The 14,552-nt window shown below is 44.6% G+C and overlaps 1 protein-coding gene across 3 annotated transcripts in view; it reads left to right on the top strand.

The window, feature by feature from the left end:
* Positions 1-14,552, top strand: part of GNAO1 (G protein subunit alpha o1) — a 175,834-nt gene that overhangs the window by 1,713 nt on the left and 159,569 nt on the right. The gene's annotated exons all lie outside the window — the stretch shown is intronic.

Here is a 14,552-nt window from a genome sequence, read left to right as displayed (position 1 = left end):
GGTGTCTGCTGTTCAATGATCTGGTGCTGAATTAGAGGCTGTGGTTTCTGGGAAACCCCCTGCCTCCCAAATAGGAGGAAGGTTAGGGGAAGGGGCTTTTGGTAGGGGAGGGGGTGGGTTTCCAAATGGTTGTAACTGGCACAGCTGTATCCAAGGTAGAATTGGAAGGAGGACTCTGGTTGTGAGGTTGAATGCCTGTCGCTTGCTGCTTCGCCACTTCCCCCCCCCCCACCCTCCCAGCGTTTGCTCTCCTGACACTGGCAGTTTTTGTTCATTCTGTGGCCTTTATCAGTGTATTTATTTACACTCTGCATAGGCTATGTTCCATATAATCTACCCACAATGCGGATTTCAGGCCCCACTTGCCCCACTTGCCTGCCACCCCCTCTGCCTTAGATATCAGTTTCCCCTCCTAATTAGGTGGGGGTGGATTTGAGTGATGGTTGAAAATTAACAAAATGGGATATTCCTTCTCTGCCACACTTTCTCAATAAGGAGCCTCGCCCCTCCTTCCTACTCTCAAGCTTCTTGCCCCATCCACTCCTGATTAGCAGTTGCTGGTGAGCCCACAGGCAGCTTTGCTTGGGGAGGGGGAGGCCTTAGGAAAAAGGTGCGTGCCCTTGGGCCTTCTAGCTCTGCTGCTTCCGTTGGCTTGTCACGGAGGAGTTCGTTAGGACCGTTTAGCGAGGATTCCATGTCGCTTTGCTGTGACACCTTCGTGCACACACGGCCCCTAATTAGGGGTTGCTGTGCAGTAAACAAAAATGATTATTTTTTCAATTTGACAGAATAGCCGAAGTAATTGCAACCCGTAGGAAAACAATGGAAAATAAAAACCCTTTCAAGGAAAGGTGGGTGGGAACGGAGCATGTTGCGGTTTCAAAACCAAGATGCAAAAAAATCTTGCATGTGTAACAGGCATGACAAGCGGGTTCTAGGCGGCGCCATGATGGTAGGGAGTAGAGACTCGGAGACAATTTCTCCCGTCTGCTTGACATGTTCTTATTTTTGTTCGAGAGCTCCCTGGGGCTTTCTTTGCATAGGCCCCTCGGCTTGCCGCACCCCTCTGAGCCAACGGTAATTTGGCCTGGGGCTTCTCTGGAGCTTGTGCATCCTAAATGGATGGGGAGGTGGGGCCTGGGGAATTGCTCTTTGCCACAAGGTGCATGTTGTATCTGCCTGAAGCCCTGTAAATGCAAGCAGCGCCACCCCTTCTCCCCCAAAGGGGGTCGTTTCAAAACTTCAGAACTCTGTAATCTACAGTGGCCGGCTTGGAGCCTGGTGGAAGCCCAAGCCACCGGCGCTGGGTGAGGTTTCAGGCGTTGCGAGTGGTGGACAGCGCCCAGCCGAGGTTGAAAAAGTCGTTGGGGCTCAGCTCGCTGACGCTCGGCTCGGCTCGGCGCAGGCCGGGCGCGGGACTCGGAGGGACTCGGCACTGTTCGGAGCCGAGCCGCGGCCCTGGCGGAGAGAGCCGAACCTTTTCGAAGGGTGCCGGAGGCATTCGGAAGTGCTCGGGTGACGGAGGCGGGGAGGGAAAGAGGGGGTGTGCTAAAGTCTGGAAATTAACTTTGCATCTGCCGAAGCAACTCCTTACCTGCTTTTCCTGAACAAGCCTCATAAATTAGGTTGATTTAATAAGAAGTTTAAAAATATATACTGAATCCCCCAAAGGGTACCTTGGCTATTTTATTCAAAGGAGAGCTAAGCTCTCCAAGGAGTTAGGTAGGTGTGCCATTTTAGAATGAAAATTCCTAATTATGTACTGGGGCAGGAAATCTTAAAAGAAGGCTGTATTTAGACTTCCCCGGAAAAGTCTTATGCGTCTCATTTGGTTACACTGAGGAGGGAGGGAAAAAACGCAAGCATTAGATGTTTCAGACTTTTCTCTTTGCCCTGAACTTCCCCCTCTACTGACCCCACAGGATGCCTTATTTGGAGAAAAATATCAGGCAAAATTGAGATTTTGTAGGTAAAACTGTTATTATGTTTTTAAAGATACACCAATTCTCTTTAGGAAATGGCTAAGTTTGTGAAAAGGTCAGTCAGAAGATTTCTGGCCCATGTAAATTTTGCCACAAGGGACCCTGCCACCCTGTCCTCCTGAAGCATTCATGAGTGGCAGCTTTTTGTGTGAGCCCTCCAGTTTGGCATGAAATAAATCAGATCAGGGCCTTGTGCCAAGTTGGATGCAAGACTTCTTATATTAACCACAAAATGTGGGATTGGTATCATTGTATCCTAGTGACAAATTCTTTTGAGTTCTCCCTTGCAGAGGTGATTTTCCAGATCGCCATTTGGCTGAGAGTCACTTGAGTCAGGAAAAGTGTACTGTGGGTGGGGCTGGCCCTGAAAATCTAGGTGGCATTTACAGAATGTAGTTTTGCACTTGCTGGGGCCATATAATTGGTGACCAACCTATCAGACCATACTGTTGATTTAACAGGATGTTGTTTTATATCACCTGGGCAGATGAAATTAGGGTGTTCTCTGTGTGTGATGCCCTGTGAGGACTGGAATTTCCTAATGAGAACTGGGGTTTAATAGCTCAGCCTGTTGCCTTGGGAGGAAGAATATTGATACTGAGACATCTCCAGTCCCTTTTAAATCAGCATTTCCAGAAAAGCAAGGAGCTATAATACTTAGTAATTAATTTGTTTTAACATTAAAACAAAATATCAACACCCATAGCAGCCTAGAAACATTGCAGGGAGACTGACCTTTGAAATTCTTTTGTTTGATGTACATTGCAGTGGGAAGCTTGCATCCACTAAGAAATGTCACAGATTAGGTTGTCGTTTTAAAAGCCTGATTCTTATTACTTAATAAAAACTTTCATTTGAACCTAGCTTGCTAGGTTTTTTTTTTTTTTCTTCATGTATGTGATTGTGAACTAGTGTTTGAGAGTTCTGTGTCAGACAATCCAGAACCTTTCCATAAGGAGAAATAAACAGTGATCATTGAGACAGCACAAATATAATTTTACCCACACCATGAGTAATCAGTGACTTTTTTATGTGTGGTATTTAAAATAATTTTGCTTGTTGGGAGGTTGTGACCTTATCTGTGATACAGCCTCATCATTTTTGCAATCAGGGAACTCTCTTATTCAGACTAATCAGAAATTTAACAGCAAGTGTTAATTTTATTTAATCACTAAAACCCTCCCAAAGAAATCTCTTAAGGCATATATGGAATCAACACATCACTTTAAGAGACTTTACATTCTAAGCAAATAGTGACAATTACTTGGAACCTCAACCTTATGAAAATGTAAAATCAACCATGAAGTTGCTGCGGGCACCAAGTTTGTCCTCACTTGAGGTGTTGAGTTTTCTGTGATGTCACATTCAGGCTGTCCATTGTCTCTGGAGCATTAAGTGAGTTTTCAAGGAGCTAGAGAACCCGAAAGTGGCAATGAGGCTTGGCTTGATAGCTGGAAGACTTTATATAAATGGACACAGTAAAATGGAGTGCTTTGGTGTGTGTTCCTTTCCAAGTTGCTGCTCAGTGCCATTAGTAAAACAAAATTTAAGGATTTGCCTGGTGAAGACATCATTGCTTCTAGAAACATCCCAGCCTTTCCAGTGATTCCAAGGACAGGCCCTACTAGACAGGGAAGGCAATCTGCTGCCAAAAGCGGGTGGTTTCCTCCTACCAGCTGACCCTGACTTTGTAATTAGGGTGTCTTGTTTGGCTTAGGTTCAGGGCAAGCCTGTGTTCATTCAATGCACCTGCTAAGTGGCAGGCAGGCTTGGAGGTGAATAGCAACTGGCAACAATTACTCCATAAAAGCACAGTCATCTAAAGGGGCATTTCCTGCACATCCCCAAAGGGTCCCCTGTTGAGGCAGCACTCCACTGAGAGCTACTCTTCTAGACCTGTGGACTTGTTATTTCTGCAATCATCTCTTTGGCTGCTTTGTTCCCCCTCCCCTTCCTCCTGTCTCCATGTTTATTCAAATGGATGCACCTTGCTCTCTGGAGACAGTGTGAGCGCAAACAGACTGTCAGATCAAGTAGCAGATGAGTTCTCCTTTGCTGATGGATGGTGCTTTCTCCCTCCTTACTGTTCACTGAACTGTAAATACCAGCAGACCTTCCTGCCAGAAGAGTAGCAAACAGTCCACCTGATCTCCTTAGGAATTGGCTATGGAATTCTTGAACCTCAGTCACCTGTTGGATTCTGAAATAGAACCCGTGTGCTTGTTGAAAGGGTTGTTGCCAGTGAGATTAAATGGGTGAAGCTTCATGTTGGATTGAGAAGACTTGAAAGGGATCCAGAATTTCTCATCTCTCTGTGGGGCTAGATTATGTTTACAGTGCCCAGAGTCAGAGTACTGTCTCATTTTTTTTTAGCACTTGAACTCCCCCAATTATATTGTGCTTCTTAGCTTGCCACACCTGCTAAAGATAGGCCCACATCACTTATATTTTTCAGCTGCTCACAATACTCTAGTTCTGTTAATGCTGGAGACTTAATATGAATAGAATAAGGTCCTATATTCCTGACATGTGCTTGGTCCATCTGGATGCAGGCACTTGGTTCCCTATTCCCCAGGGTGTTTTCAGTATCTCATTTCTTACGAAGCTAGACACACCATTGTTATAAGAGCACATTTTGATCTGAAAGACAGTAGACAAGCTGGTGATGAGATGATTTCAAACTGAACAAAAACATTTTGGAAAGGATTATCCCCAAATTTGACATTAGCAAAGAATAACTTTTGACTTTGAAAAAAAAATTAAAAATGTGTATGTGTATACATACACTACATGGATTTCTTAAAATTTCTTTAAATTTCTTTAACCTAATATGAGAAAGGCACTACTCCTCACTTTATTGATTGTATCATCATAAAAAGCTGGAAGGTGCTCACACAAACTCCATTCTAAGAATGTGTTCAAAACTGGTATCACATTCTAATTTTATTCTGTGTCTCTCATTCATGCACAATACTGGTTAGAAAAGGAAACTTCTGACAAGTCAGTCATAAGCATAGGAGCCAGAAGGAGAGGAAGGAACGGTGGTCTGTTACTGGTTCAAAGAGAGGTAGTTTCCACTTAAGAGAAGCCCTTTAGTCTGCTTCTTTAAAACTGAGAGGCAGTTAGGAGCCTGGACTCTATAACCAGGCTACTTGGCTTCAAATCTTGGCTCTACCGCTATCTAGATGTGTGACCCTAAACAAGTTACTTAACTTTGTGTGCCTTAGGTTTTTTTGCCTGTAAAATGGAACTGATAATAAAAATACTTAATAGGGGAGTTCCCATTGTGGCTCAGTAGTAATGAACCTGACTAGTATCCATGAGGACACGGGTTTGATCCCTAGCCTCGCTCAGTGGGTTAAGGGTCCAGTGTTGCGCCGAGCTGTGGTGTATGTCACAGACTTGGCTTGGATCCCATGTTGCTCTGGTTGTGGCATAGGCCAGCAGCTACAGCTCAGGTTCAACCCCTAGCCTGGGAACTTACATATGCCATGGGTGTAGCCCTAAAAAGACAAAAAAATTTAAAAAAATTAAAAAAAAAAAACCTAATAGGGTTGTGAGCCTTAACTAATGTAATATATAAAATACCATTATAGCAGTTTTTTAGAACTCATTTTACAAATGTCAGCTCCAGTTTTGATTATTTTGATTGATTAGTCGTTGTTCCCTTCCCTAATGGAGTTCTCAAGAATGTGGGCCTTAACTTCTCTGAGAGCCAGAAGTGGGACGCTATGGTTAATGCTCAGGGCTTCTTCCCCTTGCCTGCTCTGCAGCATCAGTTATATAACAGTGTTGTCATAACTGATGTGACATTTTTGATGGCGCAGCTGCTTCAGCCCAAGAGACTGAAGTGATGTTACAGAGAGTGGGAAACAGCACTGGACCAGGAGTTGAGACAGGTGGCTCCGCCTCCCTGGGGGCTCTGTTTTGTGGAGTAGTTGGACCACAGCTACCCCGACCTACTTTCCTATTCTAAGTGGTCTATGAAATTGGGAATCATGTTTATGCTCAGAGTCTTGAGGTCTTTGATGCGAGATTCTAAACATAGAAGCATCAATTCTGGTTCTACCCTGAGGGGATAAGGGGTACTCATGAAAGCTCTTCTAAGACCAAGATAATTGCAGAATAGCAACCTCAACCACAAAGGTTTGTCAGCCAGAAAAGTCGTAGTCCTGAGAGGCATTTAGAGAAAACCACCTCTAGCCAAACTTTTCATGCAGACATGCATCTCAGACCAAAGAGGAGGATCTGAAAGTATCCTGTTACTGAGAAACAGGATGTTTCTGGGAGGAAAGACCCAGTGACATGTTAGAGGAAGAAGTGGTTTGTCTGTGGCTTCAAGGATGCTTAGAAATGGAGACAACTCTTGCTTCCACCCGGGAGGCTGGATAGCCTGGAAGGAATGTGCCCTGGGTTTGGGTACGTAAGATCTAGGGAGTAGGGAGATTTGCAGACTAGTGAGAAACAGGAGAACTGTGTTTTAATTTTGTCTTTTTCCTAATTTGACTTTGGGCAAGTGATTTAGCCCCTCTAAGCCTCAGTCTATTCATCTTTTAGAATATGGGCTTTCACCATAGAATTCCTCAGGCCTCTTTCAGATTTCTAGCTCAGTAAGATGCAAAGAGAAACCTAGAAGCCTGAAATGCATGGGGGGATTAGTGGGAGTATTTACCGCCCACAGCTTTTATCTGCTGAGCCATCTTTAGTTCTAATTTTCTTTACAGAAAAGAGGAAAAATATTGTGCTTTTCATAGCACCAAAAAATTAAAGTAAAATAAAATCCTGCAAGGCTTATAGTCAATACACTGAATTTGTCCCCCTGCTCACTTGATTTCTCAACCAAGAATGGAGAAAAGGGGGATAATATATATAAGAACAGGACTCCGTGGCCAAGGATTTACCCTGGCTTCCCTGCTAATGACTTAGCCAACAGATTTTCTGTGGAAAATTGTTACTTATGGGAACAACTTCCCATTGCTGTAAAATCAACCATGGGTCACCTGCCTCCAAAGTCTTAGAACATTGATATTACGCATTGTAAATTAATTAGGTGTTTATGTATCTGTGTCCCTTGCTAGTCTGGGTGCCCCCTCCCTACCAAGGCTCCCTAATTTATTTTTGCTCATCAAATAGCCCCAAGCCCAATGTCTAGCACATAGAAAGTGCTTAATAAAAGTTAGTTGAAGATAGGAAAGAACTGAGGTGCACAAAGAATGCGAACTCATTTCTACATAAGACAAACTAATGATATTGAAAGCCTTTGATGACCATAGACAGCATTCATCATTTTCAATCCCATACACTATCCTTATTTTTTTTTCACATCAACCTATGAGGAAATACAGTCCTCAGTTTGATCTTACAAATGAGGAAGTGAGGCTCAGAGAAGTTAGGTGACTTACTCAAGGACACACAGCTTAGTAAGTGACATCGATGTATTCAGACCATGATTTTTCTAATTCCAAAACCCATGTCCTTTCCATTCTAATACCACACAGTTCTTACTAGACCACCATCAGTGTGGGTGGTAGAGAGCCGGTACCCATTAGCAAAAAGGATTGGCCCAAGTCTTAGTTGAGGTCAGTGACTAAGAAAATAACTAGTGCTTGGTTGGTGCTGGGTTCCTTGTGGAGATGGAGGTCACCGTTGTGTATCATGTTGTTTCTGACACCACAGTGTTCCCTACCTTACATCTAGACAGCCCCTGAAATCATTTTCCATTCATGCCTCAGAAGTATGGGCCATTGGTAGGTGGCAACAGAGAAGAGCTACCACTTAACACTCAGACTTTGGTGGAAGGATGTGGTTGGAGGAGACTTGAGAAAGGCAGGATAGTAGAATATCCATCCATTCAACCACTCTCCACCCATCCATCAATCCATCTCTCCACCCATAAGAGTTTACTGAGCACCTAGTATGAGCTAGAGCTATACATGGTGTCATGAAGGAAGAAGAGGAGCTGCCCTTGAGGAGCTCAACCTAAAGGAAGATAGATATAAAAGACACTTAAACTCAGAGTGGGAAGTGCCATGAGGCTGTGGGAGAACAGAGGGCACTTTCTCTAGGGCAGGAAGTTCAGGGAGGTTGGCCAAGGGAAAATGATTTGAACTGAGTTTTAAAAACATGTAGTTTCGGTGGAGAAAAGGAGTGCCAGGCAGAGGGACCAACATGTAAAAATACACTGAGGTTATGTCACTAATGGAACATGCTGGGAATGTCAAATAATTTGGTTTGATTACAGCACAGTATGTAAAAGGAGTATCAAGAAATGGAAGGTGAGACAGATCCAGTCATGAAGGTCCTTGTATATCCTGCCAAGGACTTTGGATTTTATTCTGAATATAATGAGGTGCCACCAAAGGGGTTTTTTAATTGAAATATAATTGATACAACATTATATTAGTTTCAGGTGTACAATGAAATGATTTGGTATTTGTAGGTATTGCAAAATGATCATCCCAGTAAGTCTAGTTGATATCTGTCACCATGCATGGTTATAGCTTTTTTTTTTTTTTTCTTTGTAGTGAAGACTTTCAAGAACCAGAGGGTTTTAAGAAACGAGTGGCAGGTTTACTTTGCACTTTAGAAAGATCATCTAGGTGGACTGGAAGGAGTCAAATCCTGAGGTTACAAGACCAGAAGGAAAGTTATTCTGTGATCCAGATGGGAAAAGATTAAGAACTAAACAAACTAAAAGCAGTGGTTGTGGGAGGTGGGAAAAGGAGACAGATTGAAGAGCTCTTTGGGCAGTGGAATAATGGAATTTATTTAATGGTCACTTGGAATGGCATTGAGGAGGAGCTGAATTTTAAAGGATGTAGACAGAAGTGAGTCCAGGATTCTTGGTTCAGGTGACTGGTGGGATGGTAGTGCCATTCCCTGAGATGGAGAAGTACAGGAGGAAGAGGGAAGGCTTGGGGAGAAAAACGCTGACTTCATTTGATCATGTTGATGATTTTGTGTGGACCATCCAAGTGGGGATCCCTGGCAGGCAGTTGGGTATGTGGAGGAGGAGACAAGATGCACCTGAGGAGAAGGGTCAGTGTGGAATTCTGTGGTGCTTGTGGACAGTGAGAGCCATGGAAGCTGGGAATCTCACCAGGCTGAGTGAGAAGGGGGGAGAAGGCAGAGGATGCATCCCCCACCACAAACACACTCACTCAGCTCTAGGAACTGAAAATTATCTAGGGAGAGGAGCCTGTGAGGGAAACCAAGGAGGAGTGAGCTAAGAGGTGGAAAAGAAAACCAAGGTAGAGCAGTTTTGTGGAAGCCCAGGAAGGAAAGAATTTCAAGAAGGCAAGGTTGAGTCAGATATGGCAACAGTCAAAATAAAATGAAGACTGGCAGGTGTCCACAGGGTCTGGAAAGTTGTTGGCAAGCTTGGTAAGAGCCGTTTTCAGTAGAGTGGCAGAATAAAAGCGAAATTGCTATGGAGTTAAGCAAGTGGGACTAAAGAAATTGAGGCCATGAATGGAGTCTCCTGGAAAAGAAGTCCGAGCTATAGAATGAAGGGGAAGGAGGGAGGGAGGAAAGGAGGAGGAGTGCGGGGTTCAGAGAGGGTTCTATTTACTGTGCATTTGGCTGCTATGGAGGGACTTGGATCCATTGAGAAGCTGTAGAGAAAGAGCCCAGATGGAGAGGAGACATTCTTCCTCTACAAAAAGAGGAAGCAGTGGAAGGAGCAGAGCCCCGAGAGGATGGGCAGAGATGGAGTGCAGAGCATGGGCAGGCATCTCCTCCCCTGAGACTGACAGGAAGGTCATAAGCATGGGTGTGTGTGCAGAAATTTGGGGTGGGATGGTAGGGACAGGGATTGAAGGAGTTGCTGCCTTATCTATTTTTCTTTGTGAGGTGAGACGCAGCTGTGCTCATTTATCAGGCACTGAAGATTGGTAACCTTTCTTCTATTCAAACCACTCATTTATTCATTTACTCAATATTTATCTAGCACCTGTTATGTATTAGGCGCTATTCAAGGTGCTCAGAGATGCAGTGGTGATCAAGTCAGTCTCTGGGGATCAGGCAATAACTTCATTAATAATTGGACATAGTAATTGCAGACTGAAAATGTTTCTGGAGTCACACCTTTGGGTGAGGCCTTATACTGATCACCTGGGGATCCAACTCTTGCCCTCAGGGAGTTGCATCAGTTGGAGGATTCAAATCAGAAGGGGCAACAGAAGGATTTGATTTAGACAAGGGCTCAGGGTTAAGCCTGTAGGCAGTAGGTGGAGAAACGAGAGTTCAGCGGAACTGGGTTGTCTTACTGCACTCAGCTTCCCTCATTCTGGGCTGTTATGGTGGGGCTGCCTACCACTGCCCCTCTGCCACTTGAAAATAGAAGTGGGCATGTGACCCAGGCCTTGCCAGTTAACAAAGTCCTATTCTTCTGGCCACAGTGATTGGCCTAGGGGATGGGATGTGACTCAGTTCAGGTTGGGCAGAGTCCTCTGGGATTTTAGAGTCACTATGAGAAAGGAACTCTTCATCTCAGATCTCAGAAAGGTCACTGGGTTGGACTGATGAAAGCCTGAAGCTGTGTGTGGCCATGTTTTCACATCTCCATCACTTTCTGTTGGGAGGAAGCGTGCCTACTGTGGGAGAGACTTCGAGAGTTAGGGGAGTGGGGGGAAGAGAGGAGAGAGGTGGGAAGCCAGAAAAACCTTTGATGATAATTATTAGAATCTCTGAAGCTGGCTCTGTGCACCTGACAGTTATATGAACCAAAAAATCTCTCCTTTTAATAAACTAATTTGAGCTAGAATTCTCTCCTTGATAACCAGAATCATCTTGATAAAATGGGTAAGGGCTTCTGGGGAGACAAAACAGTAGGAGCTGAAACACAAAAGCAGGACTCAAACATGCAGGGGATGGGCAGAGGGTAGCAGTATGTGCTAGAGAGTTGGGGTTTGTGGGATTATGAGAAGGGGCGATTGGAAGGGAAGAGTGGAGCTGGATTGTAGGCTTCCCTGGGCATTTGGCTACTGGGGATTTGCTTTGAATACATGGCAGGTGCACTACGTCCTCCTTGCATGGCAGGGTAGTAAGGTACCAGGTCAGGAGAGCTTGAAGAGGAACACCAGAGAAGAGGCTTAAGAGTGTAGAGAGGTTTTTGTAGTCTGCACTAGAGAGTTGGTAGGAAAAGCAATGAGGAATTGGATGGGGGTGAGATTTTGGAGGCAGAGTAGATGAGACCTGGTGTCTAGTTGAACATGAGGAGGAAAGAGTAAATCAGAAGGGTCCTCCAATCTTTGAACCTGGATGGTGGAGGTTAGTTGTTCTGCCATCAAGTTAGGAAGCATAAGAGCAGGGAGGGAGGTGGCAGAGGGAAGAGGGCAAGTCAGAGCACAGGTAGGAATTTCGGATATTTGCAGGATAACTTTTGTGTTGTGTTTAGCAGTTTTCATTGGAAAGTCATTCTGGCCTTGAGAGAGGCCAGGGCTGGAAGGAGAATAAGGCTTGTCTCCCTTGCTTGATAGGACCATGAGAGTCTGTGGATGCCAGGCAGCTGGGGTGAGTATGCAGATGGAGAGGAGAAGGGGGAGCTCAGGGAAGGAGCCCCTTGGTGGGGGTGAAGCAGGGAAACCTGCCTTGGGTAGACCCACAAGTAGCTCCAACTGGGAAAAGGGGCTGGAGGTCAGAGGAGCAAGAGGAGACCCCTGCCACATGTGCAACCCCAGGGAGGGAGTGTGCTTCAGGGAATTCTGGCTGGCGTTGCCCAGTTCACTAAGGCCTGAGAAAAGACCATTTTATTTGGTGATTGAGGTTATTCCTGGCCTTTGAGAGAGCAGTTTCAGTGAAGGGGAAGGGGGATCAGAACCAAACTCAAAAACATTGTAGGGTGGAGATGAGGCCAGACTGGGATTAAAGAAACCTGAGTTCTACCCTTGCTCAGCCCCTATTTAGCTTGGTGGCCCAGGCAATTTCCTTAACTTCTCTAGCATTTAGTATCTTCACATGTAAAATTAGGAAACTGGACTGAATGATCTATAAGCTTCTGGTCAAGTCTTGAAGTCATAATTTAAATTTTGCTGTCCAGCAAAACAGATGTTCTTGTGGCAAAGGAATTCCCTGCCTTCTCCCTTGGCCACCCCCAACTGAGTTAATAAATTATAACAAAATTAAGCTTTCAGAACTCTAGTGCTAATTGAGAAAGAAAATTGGGACATCAGCTCAGGAAATTGTGGACACCAGTGCATGTTTTGTCCACATTACACTCCACTGAGAGTGCAGTGGCCTGTGAGGCAGCAGTTTGTCTCTAATACTGTCAAGGTTTACAAGACCAGGATCCTCTGCTGCTCTTCCATGGGAGATGTGCCATAGATGGTTCCAGAGTAAGAGGCAGAACAACCCTGGGGTTCCCCTCTCTCTGAATCCACATGGATAGAATAGAGAAGGCCCATGAGCCTGAGTTGGCTACATGGGAGAGCTCCAGCCAGGAGGGCAAAGAAAGGTTGGAGGGACCCAGGGCTCAGGAGAGGACCAAGCCTGAGGGTACCAGAGGGCCAGGGCTTTGTCTCCCAGATACTCTCTGGCCACATCACTGGGAACTTTGGGGAAGGGATGGTAGAATGGCAGTAGGGAGGGCCTGGTTCTGAGTTGGGGTGGCCCTCCTACCCCTTTTTCCTCCATGTGCAAACAATATAAGGCCTGTTTCTTCTTTGAATCCTCTCCTTAGAGTTTCGTCCACGTGGACCTCAGTAGTCTCTACTTTGGCATGTGCGTATTCATTCTAGGAATACCAGTGGAAGACACACCATGTTTTGGCGTTTTCTAAGTTCCTAGGAACAGAGTTCTTAATAAGACCAACAATCTCCTTGCCCTCTAGGACCTAGCTTTAGAGAAGGAAGATAGACAGTAAACAGGTAAGTGAATAAGCAAGGTCATTTCATGTAGTGAGGTGTCCTAAATGAGGAAACTGGGCTTAAATAGTGGGAAGTGGCTGGAGAAGATAAGGGAAAGAAAGCTGGTCGGAAAAGAGCTGAGGAAGAGGGAAGAGCAGATGCAAAAGTCCCGAGGCAGAAGTGAGCAAAAAGGCAGCCAATGAGGCTGGACCATAGGGATGGAAAAGTGATGCAAATGGCATTAAAGAGACAGTGAGGAGCCACCACACAGGGCCTAGTGGCCATGGAGAGGCATTTGAGTTTCATTCTGAATGCCATGGGGGCTTAAAACATGGGACAACTTGACCTAACTTATGTATTAAAGATTCCTCTGCATTCTGGAAAAAGCAAAACCGTAGAGACAGAAATCACATCAGTGGTTTCTAGGGGTGGTAGAAGAGAGAGATTGACTACAAGGGGAACAAGGGAACTTTGAGAGGTGATAGAAATATTCTTTTTATTGTCATGGTGTTTACACAACTGTGTATGTTTATCAAGACTCATCAAACTCTATACCCCAAAAAAGTGAATTTAAGTAAATTATACTTCAGTAAATCTGACTTGTAAAATACAACTTTTTTCATTAAAAAAAGAATTGCAGTTAGCCTTAATAAAAATCCCTCTGGCTGCTGTGTTCCTGACAGACGACAGAGCGCCAGCCTTGCACAGCCCAAGCAGTACATCTACTGCTGGTCTTACAATTGAGACTGCATTATGTGCCATTCCTGAAGACTTCCTCAAATCAGTTTATTGATGTGTGTTCCTAATTTTCCTGTTGACATTGTTTTCCTTTATAGCTGGCTTGGAAGCTTAATGTGGGTAGAAACCATCTGCTTTTTTTGTGTGGGCCCATGCTAGATGCTTATTACATATTATTTCTCTTACCTTTGAATGGTGCTGTAATGTTTACCAGGATGCTTCTACATTCATTGCCACCTTTGAGCCTTAACTTCCAGTGGTCTTTTCAGGCTGCACAGACATTCCTATATCCCCATTTTGTAGATGAAGAAACTGAAGTGAAAGTTAGTGTAGCACTATCAGGGAAGCATGCATTTTGGAGATCTTGGCTTTGCCATTAGTTTGCTGTCATATGTTTTGGGGAAAATTATTTCATCTTTCTGAACCTCAGTTTCCTAGTCATTAAAAAGAGAATTAAGGAGTTCCCGTTGTGGCTTAGCGGAAATGAATCTGACTAGTATCCATGAGGACACGGTTTCGATCCCTGGCCTCACTTAGTGGTTAAGGATCCAGCATTGCAGTGAGCTGTGGTTTGGTCGCAGATGCAGCACAGATCTGGCATTGCTGTGGCTGTGGTATAGGCCAGTGGCTACAGCTCCCATTTGACCCTTAGCCTGGGAATCTCCACATGCCTTGGGTATGGCCCTAAAAAAGAGATTAAAAAGTAAACGCATTGCGGGTACGCTGTGAGGATTAAATGCAGTAACACAGCTAAAAGTGTTTAGTACAATGTTGAAATGCCCTAAATGGTCGCTCTTTCTATTATTTTTACTATCACAGAAAAAATGTAATTTATTCAAGGCAGTGTGGCTAGTTCATGATGGCACCTGATCTTAGTTTTTCTGACTCCAGGTGTGTCTCTCCTTTCATCACATCATTCGGTACAACCAGTTCTCACTGGTTGTCAAGTTGATTGGTCCAGAGCGGATTACTTTTCACCAACTCAGAT

Source organism: Sus scrofa, chromosome 6, assembly GCF_054392235.1.
Source record: "Sus scrofa isolate SSC_HxYL_T2T_F1_AM1 chromosome 6, Sscrofa_HxYL_maternal_Yorkshire_Landrace_v2.0, whole genome shotgun sequence".
Lineage (NCBI taxonomy): Eukaryota > Metazoa > Chordata > Mammalia > Artiodactyla > Suidae > Sus > Sus scrofa.
Note: the sequence above shows the minus strand (reverse complement) of the source record. Positions and strands in the feature narration are given on the sequence as shown.